This window comes from Caloenas nicobarica, chromosome 12 (assembly GCF_036013445.1).
Source record: "Caloenas nicobarica isolate bCalNic1 chromosome 12, bCalNic1.hap1, whole genome shotgun sequence".
NCBI classification, from domain to species: domain Eukaryota; kingdom Metazoa; phylum Chordata; class Aves; order Columbiformes; family Columbidae; genus Caloenas; species Caloenas nicobarica.
In genome coordinates this window covers 6,894,669-6,915,560 of record NC_088256.1, presented here as the reverse complement: position 1 = coordinate 6,915,560, position 20,892 = coordinate 6,894,669, and the positions used below count along the sequence as shown (strand labels likewise).

The 20,892-nt window shown below is 39.1% G+C and overlaps 1 protein-coding gene across 1 annotated transcript in view; it reads left to right on the top strand.

The window, feature by feature from the left end:
- The window catches only part of COL4A6 (collagen type IV alpha 6 chain), a 128,345-nt gene that overhangs the window by 24,256 nt on the left and 83,197 nt on the right, over window positions 1-20,892 (top strand). The window lies entirely within an intron of this gene.

Below are 20,892 nucleotides of genomic sequence, written 5' to 3'. Positions count from 1 at the left end.
TTGATTGTGTATGCTGGAAAAAAACCCCGTAGTTTTCCAAGTTATATTTTGCTGCTATTTGAAATTATTTGTTTCAGCTGGAGGTGTTTTCAATTTTTTTCTCCATAGTAACTTCTTGAAGAAATTCTCCATAATTACTGTGCTCTGCTCCAGAGTTATGTCTGTTTTATAAAGTTCAGAGGCATCCACCACAAATAAACTTTCTTGGGACCTTTTAAAAGGAAAAGACCTCTATAAATAGCTGTTGTACTCACAGCCCGCTTCCATGCCATTGACTCTAGGGAATAACTGAAGGTGGCTGGGCCAGAGAATTGCAATCTTCTGCGGGTGACTGGCAAGCATGCTGAAACAGAAATATATTTGTGTGCGCACAGGTAACTAAGGATATGTGATAGTGCGTATACTCTATTGTGAAGGGCTTTTGAATTTTTTCTTGTGAAGGGCTTTTAAGCAAAAGGAAATTGTGGAGATATATTTTAATAATTATTAAATTAGCTTTGCTGAAAATTTTGCTCTGCTTCATTGTATTGCAGGCTCAGATGAGCAGTTTTTTCAAATAAAATGATCTGCTCTTCTTTTTACGTCTTCCAGGTCACTAACGTTAGCTTGAATAGAGTTGAATTGTCCTGATTTTTACCTAGAAATGTCCTGTGCATATTTTAGTAGGCTGTCCTGCTGAAATAGGCTGGCTGAATGTCTCTGATCTGTACTCTCAGTTTCTGCATGCATTAATAATGCTAAAGTGCAGGAATGATGCATGCAGTAGGAAGCATTCTTACTCCTGTGTACTGACTTTCTCTGCTAGAATGGCTTTTATTTTGTTTGTAGGTCTGTAATTCTAATGCTGCTTACTCCCTAGATTAAAGATGTTCAGCCTTTCCTGCTGTTTTTTCCTCTATGCAGAGAACAATAACAGTAAGAGTGAAAACCAGGGTTTTCAAAACATATCTTGTTTTCTGAAATTGATTTCAAATGGCTTTGACATCTTCAAGAATCTGAACCAGAATTTGTGGCTGGTTGTTTTGGGGGTTTTAACTATTACCATTATAGCAGAGAATATTTCCTAGAGCTTTTATAGATTTCTTGGATGTTTGTGTACTGTGAGCCCAAGAAGGCGATGGCCCTGCCTTGGGTGCATTTACTGTCTCCATATCCATCCATAGCTGAAATAAAAAAGGAGCTAGGGAAGAAAGGAGTCTGCGGAGTCTGACTCAAGTTGTGTTCCCTGGCAGAACACACCTGGTCTGTTCAAACTGTGGATGAGGTAGCTGTGGTCTGTAATTATAACCTGCAAGGTAATGGCCAGGTCCATCTGCAGGTACATGACTGCTGTAATCTTGCCGCTCTAGGAGTCGCAGCTGTTGAACGCTGGTGAGAAAATAATTTTATAAAAAGCAAATGTATTTAATCTGAAGTTACCTAAATAACTGTGGCAAGGAGAATTGTTCTTACTCCACGGTATAAATTCTTTCAACTCCTTCGTTTTCAGAAGTTCCAGGGAATAAGAAACTGAAAATTCACTGTATCTCCAGTCCGGATCTAAACTCTAGTTTAACCCTTTCAGAAGGCTGTGCAACAGGAGCGAGGCAGCCCTTCACCTGCATGGCTCCCACTGCCTGGCACTGGACAAACGGAACACAGAACAACAACAACAACGAAAAAGCCTTATCTCTGCTAAGGACTGTGCAACACAAAGAAATTAGCCATCTTTTTGCAACGTGGTGCACTGGCTGTCACCCAGCAGCTCAGCTGCAGTTTTACATCAGTTCTGATGGACAGCGGTTTCTTTTTTCATTCTAAATTTCCTGATTTTTTTTTTTTTTGTCCACAAAATTTCTCCAGATTTTCTCCTTTAGGATAGAATATTATCCTGAAGGCCATCCATTCTTGGTGGTGGTTGTAGAATTGTTAAGTGTCAAGTTGTGAGCATGAATACCCTGAATCAAGTGACAGGGCTGCAGGAGGGTGACTTTCATTGTGCTGTGTGCTGCTGCTTTGTGGGGAGGGAATTCAACAGTGTCTTGGTAATATGCTTCAAAATCAAATGAACTTGTGCAAGGCAAATTTACAGTGTGCCTTTTCTCCTTAAAAAAGCTGACTGGCAAATAACTGGAAAGAGCCAAACATCTCCATCAGCCATGGTCCCTCCCCTCTGCTGCAGGCTCTGAAAGGGACCATTGTGTCCAGGTTTCAAGGTGGGCTCATTGACTTTCACGTTTCCATGGAACCAGCATGTTTTTGTTCCTGAATGATACTTGCTTGTAATCTCAGAAGCTTTTTTCAGCAAATTAACACAGGTGATTTGTGAGTGGCCTCGGTGGGACCGAAGGCCAGTGAAGGACCTATTTGATTAACCAGATGAAGAAATATAAGGAGTAAAAATAAAGTCTTGGGATAAGCCTTGGTTGAAAGAGGGAGGGCAGATAATCACAAATGCTGTTAACTCCAGTTTCTATTTTGTGTAACACAGAAAGGCTAGTGTTGGGTTTACATGCTGGTAGGCTTAAATACAAGTAAAGCTCATTTAAACCTTAGAATTTAAATCTGCAGCAGTACTGTGGAGTTACCTAGATGAAAAAGGAAGTGGTACTTTTGATGGGAATTTATGGCTCACACTGTTGAAAGCAAGATGATGCTAACTTGTTTAATGAAACCTATGCATGCATTTACATATTTTTCTCAATACATATTAACATACTGTCTAATAATACAACTGTGTTTAAAAATGGAATAGTTTTTTTGCCCAAAAAATGCTGATTTGGTGAACTCTAGGAATTAGAGCCAATGGACCAATTTTTGTTGACCTTTTTTACAGGAAATTATAAACGATTAAATCAAAACACTTTGCATCTAGTGCTGTCGTAGAACTTTCATGTTTAGATACTCAAATGCAGATTGGATGATTTCCTAAAACATACGTTGTAGTTCAAACAGAAATTAAATTGGGAGATGGTACAAGATGATTGCAGAAGTCCTTATGATTTTGTAGCACTTGAAAATGTGTATCTGACTCTTAAGCTGGAGGGTTTGTCCTGTCTGAGGCCAGCTTGGTCTGGTACCACCAGCTCTAAGCCAGGGCTCAAATGAACTTTTTGTGGGCTCAGAGTGACTTAAAACCCTTTGTGCCCCGCTCCTCTGGAGTCCAGAAGAGATGAAGTTTGGAGATGAGTGGGGTGATTTGAAGACAGGATACAAGCACCAAGCCAGTAAAGCATCCTGCTGGGGAAGGAGCGTGGCATCGCTGTCAGTCAGTCTGCTCAAGTCTGGCAGTGCTGCCCAGTCCCAGTTCAGTGCTGGGGATGACAGGCTTGGGCTGCCAGGGTGGGTGATACAGGTACGTATCGATTTGGCACTTAGTAAAACATGGTGATTTTTCCGCAGTATTGTTAGACACATTTTCTGTTGGTTTTGAGATGGTCCTTGGGTTGCTGACTGGGCTCTCATCTCGCTGAATCTCTACAGGTTGCTCAGCGCTTTGCAGGACTCGTCCCCGGGGGGCCCAGTGTTGGTAGGAACAGTTCCTTTCCTGGCATTTCTCTGTGAGCAATATCACTTGGAAATATCTGAATGTTATTTAAGAACATCTGTTGTTTCAAGTTGCAAACCATGGTATTTTTCAACTGGAGACAGTGTAAAAGTTACAGTCCAGTTTACCAATTAAGGAAAAAATGGAGTAGTCTTTTCTTAAGACAGTACAACTTGAACTAGTGTGCAAATGGAAGTTTGATTCTTTTATCTCTATGGTCATCTGTTTTATTGTTATCTCACTTTCCAGTTTAAATTCTGTAATCTATTCAATTTTTATGTCTAAGAGTTTCACACTAAAAGAACATGAGACAGCAAGGCAGGTGGTACAAAAACATATAGGAGAAATTAGTAACCAATATAGAGAAAAATTGTTTGTTCTTCCATTAGACTCTCTACTTACATTTGTCCTGTTATTATGATGCTTGTAGCAAAAACTAAAAAAAAAAAAAAAAAAAAAAAGGCAAGAAAAAAGCTTTTTCAGTTGGCAGAGTCCTTGAAAAAAGTTGTTTGGGATAGTGTGGGTGTTAATTTCTCAGAAGAGGCATCTGCGCTGAGCTGGCATCTTGCACAACTAGACAGGAAATTTTTTGCTCATAGCACTAATCTTCATTCCTTCTACACTTTTTCATGAATTGTTGGGTTTGCTGTTCTGAGTGATTATGTTCAAGGTTGGATATTAAATTACCAATAATATTCTAGTAGTGTGCTTTCTGCATTGCACCTCTCAGTCTCATTGGTGTGTGCTGTACGTGTAGTGTAGATCATCTGTTATCATGCTATGCCTGAGAGCTAAGAACAAATAAATGAACTCAAATTAAGAACAATTTAGGACATTTTGAAAGCCGAAGATGAGTTTTTTGGTGATACTGGTTCCATAGAATAGTATAGTTAAATGAAAAGCCTGACCCTTCAGGTCCTCCATGTTTGAACAGTTCTAAGTCCACAATAATGCAGTCAGTCCTGAGGGACTGCTTGAGGGAGAGGGTTTATAGAAGCAAGTCATAAGATGTTGATGTTAGTGAAAATTTGTGATTTTTATCACCACCATGTTGGTTTTCCTCGTTTAGTTGACATCTGTCCATTATTAGCTCTAGAGAGTTTCAGGGAAGACAGGGCAAGGTAATGCCTTGAACAGAATGAATGTGTTCTTACAGAAGAACTTTCTTATTTTACAGACTAACTTCTGTAAACGTACTTACTTGCTTGGACTTCCAGAATCAAAGAATTGTTTAGCCCTGCCCCTTTCTTTACATTAACTGGTTGCAGTTTCATTTTAGCTGCTTTTACTTCCTGAGCCACTTTTTGTCATTCACCCATAGGAGAACTCCAGCCAGTATGTGTTCAGTTAGACATTATTGTATCCAGTAGATGGGGTTATGTATATATCCAGTATATAGGTACACGGGGATTAGAGGGTTAAGCATTTTAACAAGTCACCATTCCAAACAGTTGCTTGCAAGGGCACACACCTATTGATAAAGATCTATGCCTTTGGCAAAAATGAGTTCTGGAGATTATTTTAAGTAGGCATTTCGGTTCTAAATTGCATCAGACTCCACAGTCTAGTTTTGTAGATAGTTTTAGTCTTTCTGATGACAGATTTTCCTTTGCATGGTTTAGTAAAGACTGAAAAAAAATTCTTCAAATTTCCTATCAGGTTCTGTGACAAACTAGACATCTGAAAGTTGATGTTCCATGTGCTTACTATATGCCTTTTTTTTGTCTGTAAGACAATCTGAAGTTAAAAACTGTGTTTTCGATTCCCCCACACATATAAAATAATACAGGAAACAAAAATTCTAAAAAATACATGTTACATATAGAAATATAAAAAAGAAAATTAAAATATTAAATTAATCCTTTGTGTTGTTTTCAATTAGCAGAGTTTTGATAATGATCTCTCAAAAAAGTATCCTTTCATATTTTTCTCAGCCATTGCTAAAAATAGTTTCCTTTTGTCTCACTTTTTCCTTCCCTTATCCAGTACTAACGGGGACATTTGGTTTTGTGTTTTGTAATATATCATTCTAAAGCTAATAGTCTGCTTAGTAACCTAGATACACACTAAAAGATAGGATATTTGTAAATAAAATGATGTATTTATTCTGCCAGTTCTATGTTTTGTCCTTTTTTGGTTTCCTTAGTAGAAGTTTGTGGCACACATTGTCCCAGATTTAATCAGTACCTATTCCTCAGCAAACATTCTTTCATCCTGTCAAAATACGGCATCAAGCTATACCTCCTCTGATCTGTTTAATCTAGATAAATGTTATAAAGGCATTTTGTCTTTTCCTGTTCCAGACAGGTAAGATTATCAGTAATAGAGACTGTACATTTTGTCTTAGCAGAAGTTTGTAACATCCACAGTTGATGAGAATGACATCAGCTCTACTCAGAAGTGTTACTTGAAATCAAATAGGCCAAACAGTAAATTACATTTACACAATGGAACTACTTAAATTTCCTTTGACGTCTTATAGTTGTTTACCTCCGTTTATATTTTCTCCCTTCCTCACTTCTCCTTTATCAGTGTTGCTAGGAAGAGGAATTACCGTGACAGCAATGGTCTTCTCCAACATGTGGAACACATCCTTTTTTGGTTTCTCAAGTTACTGTCTCATTTACATCTGGCTTAACCATGTAGTAATGTACTCCCTGGGTAGACAAGAGAGGAATCCTTAAGCAAATCAGTTCTGCCCTGCAGGGAAGGGTTGACTGGCTGAATTAGTACTAAGAGTTGTTTTACCATGAAAGGACATTTTTCTTGCCTTCTCTTGCAAGCCAAAGCCTCAGTGACACGAGAAGGGCAACCCAGAAAATCAGTCTGAACTGACAGCTTTGATACTAAATACAGCATCCTCTTGTGCATGTTATGTGGTATGTGTAAGTATGATGAAAGTGGAGTTATTCTGTAGCAAGAAAATTGCTGGTTGGTTTAACATCTTGGGTTCATTACATACATCACAATCCTCAAAGTCTTGAGTGATTGTGTTAAATTGTGGACTGTGATGCTATGATTGTTCTGCACGTGTCCAACCAGGCTCAGAGATAAAGTCCAGGAACCTTTTCTGGGGGCTGTGCCATTGCTGCTCTACAGAGCAGAAAGAAGTGCAGAAAAAACACGCTTTCGCTTAGAGTTTCCTCTGCACATTTGGTTTGCCCACTTCTTTGAATTTCCGTGGCCCAAGATCAGGTCCCCACAAAGCTGTTATATGAAAGCAAAGCTGGATTAGGGGAACGGAGAAGGTAGCAGGAGCTGATGCTCTCAAAGCAGCCCAGAAGTATTCTGCTGGGGATAGGAAGGAAGCGGACTTGGCCATAGCTCTATTTGCACTGGGTGAGTAGAGTATGAAAAGGGGTTTGTTTCTGTTATTTAAAAGACTTGAATTCCCAGCCTTGTGTCCTCCAACCCCTTGTTGTTCTTCACTGCCTGTTCTGGAGCTGTTCTGTCTTTCTTGCACCCCTTCAGCCTTTCCATTTTGGGATGTTATATGCTTTTGCTCACTTCCAACTGATGGGCAGTTGTTTTATTTGCCCCCATGTGTTTCAAAAAGCTGCTTTTCACTGGGAGTGCTGCTCAGGTAAAACTTGAAAGGCCACAAGGAACCTGTTGATGTAGATGGAATCCGGGAAGGAAGTTTTCTCTATAGAAAACCTGCCTGGTGTCTTGGCTACTTTTCCGTCTTCCCAGCCGCTCAGCAGCCTCGGCCTCCAGGCCCTTGGTGTCACACGCTGCTGAAACCTGAGCTCCTGGGGCTTGCTGCAGAGTGCAAAAGGTGTGCCCAGAATTCTTCTTCCTATGTTAAAAACATCCATTTTATTTTATCCTGAAAAAACTAATTTTTCAGGATTTTTTTTTCCTAACCTTTGTTCCATATGGAATGAAAAAAATGTCTCAAATGTAGTTTTTCCAGTAGATAAAATTTTTGCCCTCCCTGTCTCCCCCCAGAGACGGCTTGTTTGAAAAATGCCTTGCAGGACCACCACTGTGTTTGTAGAGGGCTTTGAGATAAATGTGCTTGTAGATAAACTGTGTTTAGAAACATATGGTTATTATCATCAGTATGATAGGAGGACCCATCAAAGTCACTTTACTGTCTACAAATGTGGCTAGAAAAGAGAATGACTGTAATAAATCCAAGTTTAGTTATGTAAGCCTGCTTGCATGGTGATATAATCAATCTCGAATGCATACTCTTGTTTTTTTTAACATAAAAAATTCCTTTTTTCTCATTTTCCACCTGTTACTTTTTATATTTCTGGTATTTTTGTAGTTTTGGAAAATTCTTAGTTGCCACCTGATTTACCCCTGTTAGGGACTAAGTGGGAAGCCTCTGAACTTCAAAGGGCATTTAGGTTGCATTTACTGCTTGGATGGGCCTTTTATGAAACTTTCCTTTTGTGGAGTTGTAGGGCTACAGAAGAACAGCAGGTCTGCATTTACTCTTACTATTTTTTAATTTGTTTGCTTGGTTTAAGATGCATGCAGAACTAAATGCAATTTAAAGGATGTACTGTAGGCATAATTTATTATTTTTCATTTTAATATAAAGGAATTGATTTTTCACTGACATTTATGCTTGTGCAATAGGTTTGAGATGGTACAGCTGACCTGGTAGCATTTTACACTACTGATAAAATGGGTAAATTGACCGATCAAGATTGCGTAGTAATTAGCAGCCAAGAGTTGACAGTTGTATGTTCCTGGGAGAAACAAATTCTGACTTGGTAAGTTCACTCCCTGAAAATAGAAATAGTATACTAGAAATATGATAGAGGAGAGAGGAGCAGCTCCAAAGATGTTTACTTAAAACAAACAAACAAACAATCTTAATTATGCTCACTACTATGGTGCCCAAAGGTTACTTAACATCAAGTACCCATTGTGCGGTGTCCAAAACAAATGTGAGAGTAGCAGACAGCTTTTTCCCCCAAAGGAGAGTAATTTCTCAATGATGCTACTCTTTGAAGTGTTTTGTAGGTGGAACTCAAAATGCTTCCCTAATTTCTTTTGATATTTTATTAACCAAGAACACACAATGTGCTTGATACTTTCCAGAGCTGATGTAGTAAGTCTGTACTAGAAGCCTTGATGAACAGGACACAGTGGGATGCCTCACTGTGCTATTTGCAATGGATTTAGTCTGTTCTTGCTTCCGTCAATGACAAAACCTCCAGGGATGTTGGTGAGGAGGCATCCGGGTACAAGCCAGCTCATGTTTGCAGGATCAGAGAGTACAAAGTGAATCGACCTAAATGACTGTACACGGAGAGGAAGCAAACTGCTGAAGCTATAGAGACAGAGGTTAAAGAGTTAATCATGTTGGTAGTAGAACAGGTAATCTCCTGGCAGTTCCAGGGGATGGCTGCATATGTTTTTACTTAGACTATAATTGTATAGACTTTCAGCTGTTTGGGCATTTTAGTCCTCCTGTAACTTAAGATGTAGATCTTCTATTTAAAAACAGGATGAAAGGTTAAGTGAGAGAAAATGAGTTGCCTGAGTTGTTTATCTGTCCCATCCCAAAAAGAAGCATGAGTGACCTTGATTTAGATATTATAAGTGAACTGGAAAAGCTGGGTAAAGTTTATGCCTGTGGGCCATACTGTTTTGCTAACTAAACCATTTCTGCACATGGGAGTGGTTCTTAGTTGGTTCCACCCTGTCTGCAGCTGGCATGTGCCATCCTATTAGAAATTTAATCTGGGCTAGGTGTATTAGTAACCTGAGCAGACAAATGCCACAGCCATAACTGTTAATTTGGGATACAGGCAAAGCTAATTGTTTATATATAAAATGGAAATGCCCAACCCGTCTGTGTATAATTTCCGTTCTCTATGACAGACTCCCAGCAGCAATGGTATCTTGCTATGGGAACTTTTTTTTTTTAAAAAAAAAAAAAAGTAAAGCCAGTTCTCCATCACTCATTTTCATTTTCAAAGCTGTAGTCCTCTGGTAATGAAGGATGGAACATCAGGTTTCTTAATCAGTGTCTATTGGTAATGTGACAAAGAAATTGAGTGCAAGGCATTTTGTGAGCCTATTTAGTGCAGATTTGGAATCACTACTGCAGTTTTTAACAGGAGGGCTTGCATTCCCTCCTCAAAATAAGGATTTTTGTATAATACACATTATTTGTCAAAATAATGTGGTTGTTGAAGCAGTCCTAGGCGTTTTTACCATATACCATGTCATGGGGAGGGATTCAGGAGGTTTTCTTTGTATATGTTCTGGAAATATTAGTGGCATAAAAATGGCTATGGCTAAATCAGGATTATTTGGGCACTTTGCTGTGGAGAGCAGTAGCTGTCTAGGTATTTTCAGTATCTATGGAAATGCACATACTTGGGTATTCAGTGCTGAGGGCAACCTTTTCCTAATCCTGACAAGGAAGGAATCTGGAATATTCCAAACAGTTTATTTTGTCCTTTGGGCTAATCACAAGAAACGTGTGCCTCATTCCAGCTAAAAGCAGCTTGGCATATTTATTTAAAATTAAAGGTGTGTGATAAAAGACTGGGTTTCACACACTTCCCTCCCTGTGTTTGGGAGTAACACTGCTTGTTACGCTGGTAAAGGTGTTTTCATCTTGCTCATGTTGATTATTCCTGGAGAAGAAATGATGCAGTTTGGTTTCTCTTTCCATGTTGTGTTCAGAATCATCCCTAGCAGGGAAGGGCAGGCAGGTGTAGTGCTTTGCTCAGCCTTCCTGGGAGCCTCTTTTGTGCAAGAAGAGAGGTAATGCATACTTTTCTTTTTTTCTTTTTTTGTTCTTTCAGGATTGCTCTGTGCTCAGGTAGGTATCCTGAGGGCTATTTCTGAGGCCTTCACTGAGGAAAACCGGCGTATGTCTGAGTTTGTTTCTGTTTAGGAAGGTGTTCAGCTGTGTTCTTTGGCCTCATTGAGGTATCAGAATTAGGCCTGGGTCTTAGTGCCTTGTGGAATTGAGTCCTTCAATGCTTTTTCACTACAGGTATGTTTAACAGTGTATAGCAATGTGGAGCCTCGCTCTGGGAAGGTCATGTTTTCATTAGTGAAATAAAGTAATAGTCAATAAAGAGATTCAGAATACTGCTGATATGTGTACTGTATGTGCACAGAGTTGAAAGAAAACAAAACTATGGGAATTTTGGCGATTTCTTTTGCCGCTAGTTGATTTACTTTGTTCAGGAGAGAAAGGTAATTTAATGCAAGAAACTGGCATGGAAATAATTGAAATCAACAGCATTCTTTTGCATGGGATTGGTGTTGGTTAAACAAGTTGTACTTTTTCAACAGTACCTTCAAGGAAAGAAAAAGGAACCTGACTAGAATCAGTGCAAGTGTTGTTTATTGAAGTGCAGTCATGGTTAACTGGCTGTAGCTCCCATTTTACAACTTTCATCTCTGTTTCGGACTGTGTTTTGGTGCTGGCTGAGGCAGCTGAGCCTGCAGACCAAACTGAGCACAGAAATGGCTCGAAAGCCCCTTGGTTGAAGCGGCTCCCCTCCCGTTCGTAGCTGTGCATTTCCTTGTGCTCATCCCACTCCTTGCTGGCTCCCCAGGAGACAGGTGAAGTGTCCTTATACCAGCTGTCTCCCACACATAAGGTTATATTGACCCCTAGTGTAGGCAGTTACATCAGAGATTTTTTTTTTTTTTTTTTTTTCTCTGACTCAAATCCAAAAGATACAGAGAGAGATTAGTTGTTAAGCTTTGGAGTGGAAGGCCAGATGAAGCTCTCTCCCTCACTTCTTAATCCATCAGCATTTTGCCAAGAGCATCACTAAAAGTGCTGCCAATTTCTACCAGTGTTTTGCTGGGGTTATACTGTTTAATTGTCAGCTCTGGAGCTTTCATTTCAAAAAAGTATTTTTTAACAGATGGCTTTGGGGAGTATGCATTTGAAAATAAGATGCAAATAATAAATTGCTGCCATATTTTCCAAGTTGGTGGTCTGTGTTGTCTGTAAAATTGGAGGATGAATCACATGGACACATTCCAGCTTACCTTCTGGGACATGTTTTGCTGATAAGTACTACGAGCATTGCCTTTACTTTTGGTGAAGATTTTCCTTTTGTAGTATTTATAATTGTTAGAACTGTTTACAAGATAAGGGAGCTGAGTCACTTTCAGGGCTGATACTTATCCACTGACCCAGCTGTATCTGGTATGGATGTAAAACTGCAGAAAGGTAATAAAATTATACTTAAGGAGTTGTATTCACCTTGGATATATAAGCCTCTGGACAAGCATTTTAGCTGAAATGGATGAAGTTATTCCAGTTATTTTTTTCCTAATTTTTGTTGCAGTTGAATGAAAAGCTTTTGTATTCAAAACCAAAACCTTACTCTATACCATTTCAAAAAATGTCTTTAGTGAGTGAGTTCTTATGCAACAGAACTCCGTAGATATTGAGTATAGAAACGCAGGCTTGAAAATTCAGTTGTGGGAAAGCAATGTGCTTACAGAATATACTGAATGCAAGATTTTTTCCCCCCTTTAAAGAAAGACAGGGGCATGGTTTGTGTCATAGTAAATTTACAGCAGGGTCTTCTACAGGATTATAATTATATGGGATTTCTTTTTGAAAGTGAAACTTTATATTGCTTGCAAATGTTTTACAGTTGTTAAAGTTTGTGCTCCCATTTTGGCAACTGGTTAGAATAGATGAGCCAGTTTTAAAGATGGGTCTAAAAGATCCATGTTAATATGAGAGGTTTATATCTATAATTGGACTTGAAAACTGGCTACAACACTGGAAGCTTTGGAGAAAAAAAGAGAAGTGTTTCATCTGTTACACAGCTTTTTGCAGGGTACTGTCAGGAGTAGAAGAGTGGCTTGAATTGCATTGTCCTTTGAGTCCACGAATGAATTAGTGCAGCTGTTGGTGAAAAATTGTTTCCGTGGTATATGCATACTTCTGAGATTGTGTGAAATCTTACATGTATCACAGGGACATTTAAGGATAAAGTGAGAAGCTGTCTAAAAGCAGGCTGTTTGATGAAAGACTGTGCTTTGTCTCTTGTAAGTTATGTTCGTTTGTTTGTTTGTTGTGGTTTGGTGTTTTTTGTTTCATTTTGGTTTTTTTAAGATTGACTTTTAATTCTTATGCTAGTGGTGTTTATAAAGGCTCAGGTTGATTCATGGTGTTATATATCGTATACATACACTGCACAACATGTATCATAAGGCCCATGTCCTACAACGACATCATGGATGCTTTTTATAATATCCAACTATGTGGTACCATGGGTTTTAGTATCCTAAATATTAATCTGCTCAGCAACTGTAGTACAATAAATATCTGCACTAGTTGGTAATGTGTGTTGGATTTAGCCACGGGATTGTGGTAGACAGTTGTGTGAGTCTTATAAAGCTGTTGGGCAGGTACAAACTTGGTAAATAGTTGTGCTAAATGGTATAAATAACACAGTTATCTCTGATTTTGGAGTCGCTACTTTAGGTTGTATGGCTTATAGCTCTGTGTGGCTGCAGAACCATGGCAATGCTTTTTCTTCTTCCTTTGACACATACCCAGCTTTGATAGAAAGTAGTGCAAAGAAAAAAGAGTCTTTGCTAATATTGTTAGTCTTTTTCAGTGTAATGTGCTGCAACAATATGTGAACCGGCTCTTAAAATGCACTTCTATGCAAGTTTCATGTTGTCTCTTTCCATACTAATGGACTGGTTTGGGATTCATAAACACCATCAATGGGCAGTTACTTTTAAAATTAAAACAACAAACAGACCATGCAGGTGGTTTTTTTTTTTTTTTTTTTCCTGAGGTGACACTGTGCATTCTCCACAAGCATTTTTTCCTACATCCGGGTGCAATAATTCTACTTTTCCTTGTTAGCAATGCCACATTTGCATGATAATGGATCTCAGGGATTTCCCTGTGCTGCCTGAGCACTGGTGTGTTGTGAAGTTAATGCAGAAAACTCCCTCCCACTCGAGAGGGTGTGGGGAATGAGCACCTTTCCCTGGGCACCCAGCGCTCCTGTCCCACACCTGCCCGCCAAGAGTTTGGATCCTCGGCTGCATGTGGGTAGTGCCCACAGCCACATACACAGCCTTTCTGACTGGCTAAATGTGTATCTGTTAAAAAATACATTGACAATTTCAAGAAATAAGGAAACAAATTTGTATTGTTATGTACTAAAGGCTGTAGACGGTCTAATAGGATCTGGTTATGGAGCTGTTGCTTTAGAAGAACAAGGATCTCTGACAGGATTCTAAAGATCAGGAAGCTTTCTCTTCTTTAAAGAAATTAGGATAGCATACAGTCTTTTTTTAGTAGTTGTCTTAATGCTGAGTATTTTAAAATGGATTGGTGCTTATCACTCAAATATAAAGCGGCTGGTCCAGTGCACTGGCCTCTCAGGTGTTTGCTGGAACAACTGGGGGATACTGAAATCCCCGGCTGAAGCTTGGATGAGGCTGATGCTGGTGACTTTCCAGCCAGTAACACAGACCTTGGCCAATATGACGGAACGTTCCTTCAGTGTAGCCGCAGAGATAAAGCTTTTGATTTTCTAAACCATATGGAGCTATTTGGAATTTTATTACTTATGTTTTCAGACCAGGTAATCACCCATTCTCTGCTTTTAAATTTTCTAACCTACTATCAGGTATAGTGAGGTCTGTGGCCATTTGTATACCCCAAATATTATAAATAGTGTGCTTGGCAGCTGTCACAGGCAAATTTGTACTCTGGATATTCTTTGCTGCATGAATGTTTTCCTTCACAGAAATTTATGACATTATTAGTATGAGTGAAAATTACTGAAGTGATTAAAAAGTCTGCAAACTCTATCTCTAAATTCTGCCCAATGGATAAGAAATGAATGTTTCTCAAAAAATGTGAGTCAGGCAACCCCTTCTATCGTTTGCAAGACATCAGTTCATTTTTGCTGTGTGTATGAAGTGGAAGAATTGACCTTTAACATTTATTTTGTTTTAAATCTAATTTTCAATGCAGCAGCACTTCTGTCTCACTGGCAGGGAGTGAGTATGGGATGGAATTTGCTTCAGTTAGAATTTGCCACTATAGTTTCTCTAGGCCAGGATTTCCTCCAAGTTTTGTAACCTCATATGTCATTTGAATTGGAGGAGGGTTGGTTTCTATTAGTAACTATCATTTAGTCTCAGCTGCCAGTTGAGATGTTTGCCAGCTCTATGAAATGAATGAAAATATTTGAGGACATCAGTTAACTGAAGAAATCAGTGAACCCTAAAACGAATTAGTATCTTAGCTACAAATTCGTGTTTAATCACTCCATTTGAAAGACCTTTTGTGCAGTAAAAGATAAGCCTGTGGCTTTGTGTTGTGTTCTTGCTCATGTAAGCTGTAAATAAACTGTCTGGTCTAAACTACATGCTCATTGACTAATAGAATATTCAGGAAAAAAAAAGTATCTAAAGCTTTGTGTAATCCTATCAACAAAACCGAAAAATATCAGAAGATGGAGCTGTTCAGAGCCAGAGTCAAATCTGTTAGCATCGAGTAACCTGTATATGACATTCCTACTGCTGTCATGTTTGGAGGCCAATCAGTCCTGTGGGACTGTAAGAAGAATAAGGTGGTACTCGGTATGAGGGAAGGGCTTAAGTCTGGCTTTATCTGTGGTTTATGAGTTAATATTTAAACTCTATAGAGATTTTTTTGCGTGTGTATTTTTTACACTGTAATCCTGTTAAAGTCAGTGAAAAATGCTTTTCCAGGCATGTCACAATCTTGCACCAGATTTTAATGTAGCAAATCATAGAAGTTTGTAGGTGTAGAAAGGACAGTTTCCACCAATTTTTTTTTTTTTTTTTTTTTTTTCTTCTCCACTGCTTTGCCTTCTTAGATACTTTTGGTGCTAGTGGCTGGATCTGGACTGAGTGGGAAGGTGATGCTTTGGCATGAAATACTTTAGCAACAGAGGAGAAGGGGCAGTCACGGAGTCCTGTCTCATACTGAGACTGGCCACTGTGTCCTGTCAATCTCCATTGAAGGGGATTACCTGTTCATCAAAGTTGTCTCTTGCCTTTATAACTGGAAGGATGTTGCCCCCTGCTTAAAAACTTAATTTCTCCTGCATATATTTATGGAAGCTTATATATACCTGCTGTTGTGCTGCTGTTGTCCTTTCCTCTAACTAGTTAGTATAAGACAAGCCAGTGGTCTGTCCCTGACAGGCACCTATAGTGCTGGTTTATATACTCTAACCACAAAGAGATCTTCCTGGTGATGCTGCTCAGCTACTGATACTTAGAGGTGTAAAATGCTCCTACGCAGCAGGGTGGTATCCAGAACATTGTTTAAATAAAGTTTGTTTCCTTCTCTGGCATTTACCTTTCTGCTGAATGTATAGATGGTCACTGCATCACCTCCAAGTCTTCATTTTGCTGGCCCAAATAAATCATGCTCTGTAGTAAGAAGGCTCTTATCTCACACTTTGCTAATCAGAGGGATTTTCAAGCTCTCTGCCTGTGCAGAGTTCATCTTTCTTGAAAGTAACAAAAACTGTGCACTGTATTCCAGCTAAAATTTTAGTCATGCTTATACCATGTCATTAATATCTCTGTAGTCACTTTTTCTCTTGGTGTACAGCTTTGATGACGTGGTCTGAAACAGATGAGTTCTTGGACATGGCAGGTGAGGTAGTTTGCGTATCATCCTTATCTTTGGTAGTTACTCAGGACTTCATGTGCTGCTTCCTGTTGATTATGCACCCCCCAGTTCGGTGGAAAAAAAAATCCTATTAGTTCCTAGGCTTGGCCTATTTCTTAATATGATTTAAAAAACTGAGCAGACAGATCAAATGAAGGTTTGGGGGAGCCTCACTAAGAAAAAAGTTGGAATGAGTTCAGGCACTTGATATTCTTTGTGGGAGAAATGTTTTTTTTACATTTTAATTTTATCTGATGTTTTGCTGACATGATTGATTTTATTCTCACCTGTTCACGATTTCACTGCCAAACAAATCTCAGCAACTGTTTTCATACATTCTAACTGGCAAAGCTGTCAGTGACACCTCATGCGTTAGGAAGAATTACTGAATCCATTTGCCGCATCATGTTCTGCTGTCTTTGATGGGTCATGCTGCCATTTCTGAGTGCAGAGATTGCTGAGGTTCTTGGTTTATCATTTTTTTTCTCCAAGGATTTTTAGCCTTGAAGAAGCTCTTTCATGTCAGTAAGGCAACTATGTATGATATTAACATGTGCATAGCAAAGTAGAATCTGCTGATTTCAGAGGGAGGAGTTGTACATGTGGATAAGTGTTTTCAGAATTGGGCTCTAAATTCTGTATTACAACAACTAAAAGAATAATAGGCAAAGATAAATGTTATAATGAATTTATTTCCTAAAAGCTGCGAAGGCTAAAAAGAGCAAGGTTAACACAGCAGCATTACGTAGCTCACGAAGTAAACAGAGGTATTATGTTTCACTAGTTTTTTCACTGTGACGTACAAGGGTGTCTGAATGTGTGATACTGTAAATATAACTTCCTTATCAGCAGATAATAGCATCCTGAACTATATGAAATATGTTTATTTGAAGTTTTCAGAAGTTTTCATTATGTTCCACTGCCAGCTTTTGGTTAAGTTTCTTGTTAGAATTTTGCTCTGGACTTGGATCAGTCCTTAACTGGAGTTGGGAAGTGGCTGGAAATAAGTCTTGTGGAAAAAATTTTCATCTCTGCCATATCTTGTGCAAGTCTGAGATTCTTCTACTTTGTTTTTTGTCATCATCTTTTTTTCCTTTTTTATCACAGGCATGTTATTTTTTTCAGTGTGCTTTACGTCCTCCAATTTTGTGTGCTGGCTTTCCTTAGAGTCCATTATTTTCTAGAAGTTTCCAGTTTTTCCCATTGCCGATGCTGCTACTTTAACCTCCTCGTATTAAAGAAGATGTTTTTAACCTTGCTGCTGTACTTTCCCAAAATGTTCCTTCATTGCCTCGTGGGTTCACCTTCCTGGAGGGTAGAGATAATTGTCTTCAGCCAATCCATTTCCAGCCTTCTGCAGTTGAGTCTGATCCAGAGCAGAAGTTTTGGGGCAAAATTGGGCCCCAGCTCATGCACCTGAGCTGTGCTCCCTGGAGATCTCCCACTGAAGTCCCGTGGTAGGTTTACTCCGGCCTGTGCCGCGTGTACAGTTGTCTTTGGACTTGCAGGCGAGGCCTCCAGGATCATTTGCAGCTATTCTAGAGAAGCTGGAATGGCTGTGAGTCTGGGACACCTCTAATGGCACCACAGCTGTTGGGTTTCATTACTCTTTCTGGCCCCACTCCAGAGCAAGCTGAAGTCAATGGAGAGATTCGAATGGCGCTCTGTCCGAGGGGATCGACTGCCCAGCGGTGCTTGCTGGAGGGACACTAGAGGCAGGAGAGGAATATTGGTCTGATACTGACTCTTGTTTTGAATGTCTTTCAAAATAGTTTCTCACTCATATCAATACTTCTTAAAGTGTTTTTTCCTACATCGAAATGCTACTGATTCTTATGTAAACCTGAAATAACTCAATTAAAATCAGTATGTATATTACTCAGTTTATATTACGTCTATTTAAACCACAGAGAATGTGTTTTTAACAGTGCTACTATTTTGTGTTTCTGTTTTGTTTTGAAAACCTTGGTCTACTTCTAAGCAATGAAAATAAAATAGTTTAATTTCAGTTATAATGGTCGCACTTACCATTATAACTAGTACCTTTATTTCTTTAATTCCTATTGTTTCTGAGAAGCCATATTCATCAGTCTGAAATATTTCAGAGCAGTTGGAAAAACCTCTTCCGTGAATCCATACACAGAAAACATATGAAGGGCCCATGCTTACACATTCAGATTACAATCTATAAATGTTTGAATGGCCTATACATTCATACATTTGAATGGAAAAATGTAGGAAACCTCTTCAGAGGAGAACATTATGCTCTACAATCTTATACGCAGCCTTTATTCATATGACTTGTCATATACATATGGCTTGTATTCATAAATATTATGCACATGGCTGTATGCTATTTAAGTAGCCTTGGAGTGTCTGATGTCAGCTACTTCCCCTAAATGAAATACTTAGGACATGTAACACCTGGTTTGGAGCCAATTGGCTTTGGTTTGCTTCCTCTCCAAATGCTTTCATTCACAAGTGAGCAAAATGACTCCTCACGCTGTGAAAAGGAACCTAGAAGTACATTGTGAACACAATTTTACACAGAATAGGGACATATTTTCAGTTCAATGGAAAGATTTCTTTTGACTTCAGTGGGATTTTTGGCTAGAACTGTATTTGCTAACCACAGCACTGTGGGGAGCAGCCCAAGCAGTGGGCATGGAAAGAAGAGTTGCTTTTTGTCTGTACCTCTGTCTCTGGGAAGGACCTGATTGCCACTCGGGACAGGGGATTTTTACCAAGGTGAGCTGCAGTGCCCTGAGACAGCAGCTGTTGCAAGGCAGTGACCTCAGGGGAATCCAGACCTGGGAAGAAATAAAGTTTCACTCCTAGAAGGCAAGCAGAATTAACAGAACCAGAGGACCCAAAGCCTCGTGAAAATGACTCTTGGAACAAAGAATAATCTGGAGAAAAAAAATTATTTGCGAGTTGAAAACTTTGAAGAATTTAAGGTTGAATAAATGTCTACAAAGGCATAATCTGATTCCCTGGAGGCATAAAGCTGTCTGCTAAGAGTGTAAATGTAAGGTTAAGTGTCAGGAATGAGGTATACATTGGCTGGCAATGAGTACAAATTTCCACTGCAAAATATGCATATAATCATGGCAAAAGGTATGTCTTGGTGCACTTCACTCTTCAAGTTTTCTTAGAACCAGATCCTAAAGCCTTGTTACCACTTGTGATCAGAAATGACCTCTCAGCAGTGTGTCCCTTAAGACAGGGACCAGATTTTCTGTTTTTACTGAGCCCTTGCTGATGTACATGGCAGGTTCAAGTTCATGTCAATCATTGCTTGTCTGAGCAGACAGTTTGGAGATGCTCTTAGAGACCATTACATAACCTTTAGATACTTCTTTTTTTGCCTTTTTTTGTTTGTTTTGTTTTTACTTTTACTGAATTAAGCTTACTTTTATGTCCCACTGCCTAGGGTCAGAATTGCCTGCATTGCATATCCTATTGGGATGCTTCTTTCTGTTCTGCTCAAGTATTGTGTTAGATCCTACCACAGGATGTTAATTAGTAGTTCAAAAGCCTTATATCTAATGCGGTCTCATCAGAACAAAGCTGCCCAAAAAAATTGCAAAAGTACTGTTTGCTTGGGGTTTTTTGTACTTGATGCCTCTTAGAATTGCTTGAAGGTTGTTATGACTGTTTTGCAGCAAGAGATAATGTTCCCTTCAGGCTAGGGAAGTATGGGAGGTTGGATTTAAGGCTTTTTGTTAGTATCTGTTCATTCTACACTGCCTTAAAACCAGAGGTGTTTAACTTAGCAAAACGGTGCAAACATCAGGGTATATAGAGGTTTGGGTTTGTTTTTTTTTTTTACCTTTAGCAGAAAACTTATCAAGTGATGTCAGACTAGTTACTTTCTTTGAGAAAGCTGATGCAAAGAAGTTCAAAAGCACATGATAACCTTGCATCAATTGTCTTTCATTTGTCATATTCCTCACTAGCAGTTGCAGAGGAAATTTTAAAGGCTTTAAAAATATTTTCTGTGCATGCTTTTATTAAGTAAATGTTCGGTTCCAGTCTGAACTTGTTTCACAGCACTTAGTTTGGTCACCTTGGTATGGGGAAACCTAAAAGTTCATTCCATTCTGAGTTCTAAAACTGAGGGACTGCACTTGAGCACACTTGAACGAAGTTTCCTTAGCGATGAGTGTTCTTAGTGAGTGGCTAAATTACAACACTAACCTGAACTTTTTTCCAGGATGGTTCTGGTGTTGTCAGTAGTGCTGCAGGGCTTGTGGCAGCTCAGTGGTTCCAGCCTGATGAGGAAAAAGGGTCAAACTCTCTAAACTAAACTCGTGTAGTTGACTTTCCTGTACTGTCACCATCTGTGCTAGCTGGGAATTAACTTTGTGATACAGAGACTTCAGATTTGCATAAACTTTTAAATTATCCTTGGAATAAGTAATGCTAGCGCAGCAAATTCAGAATATATTTTCAAATGAAATCCAGATCCACGGTGGCTGCCTACTGTCTTCATTGCATATCTATTCTGAGTTTAAAATGCCACTTTCTCTTATCCGGGAGTTTCTCTGTTCTTGTGACTTGGGTTACAGATGCTTGCTCTTAGAAATATGCAAGGATCACAAAGTTAAATTTGTCTTGGTAGTTCTCATTGCCGTAGAGATACTTGGGTACACAGGATGGCTGAGGCACAAGTGCTAATTATTGATTGTGGTCCTAATCTAATGCTGTACTATCTCAAAAC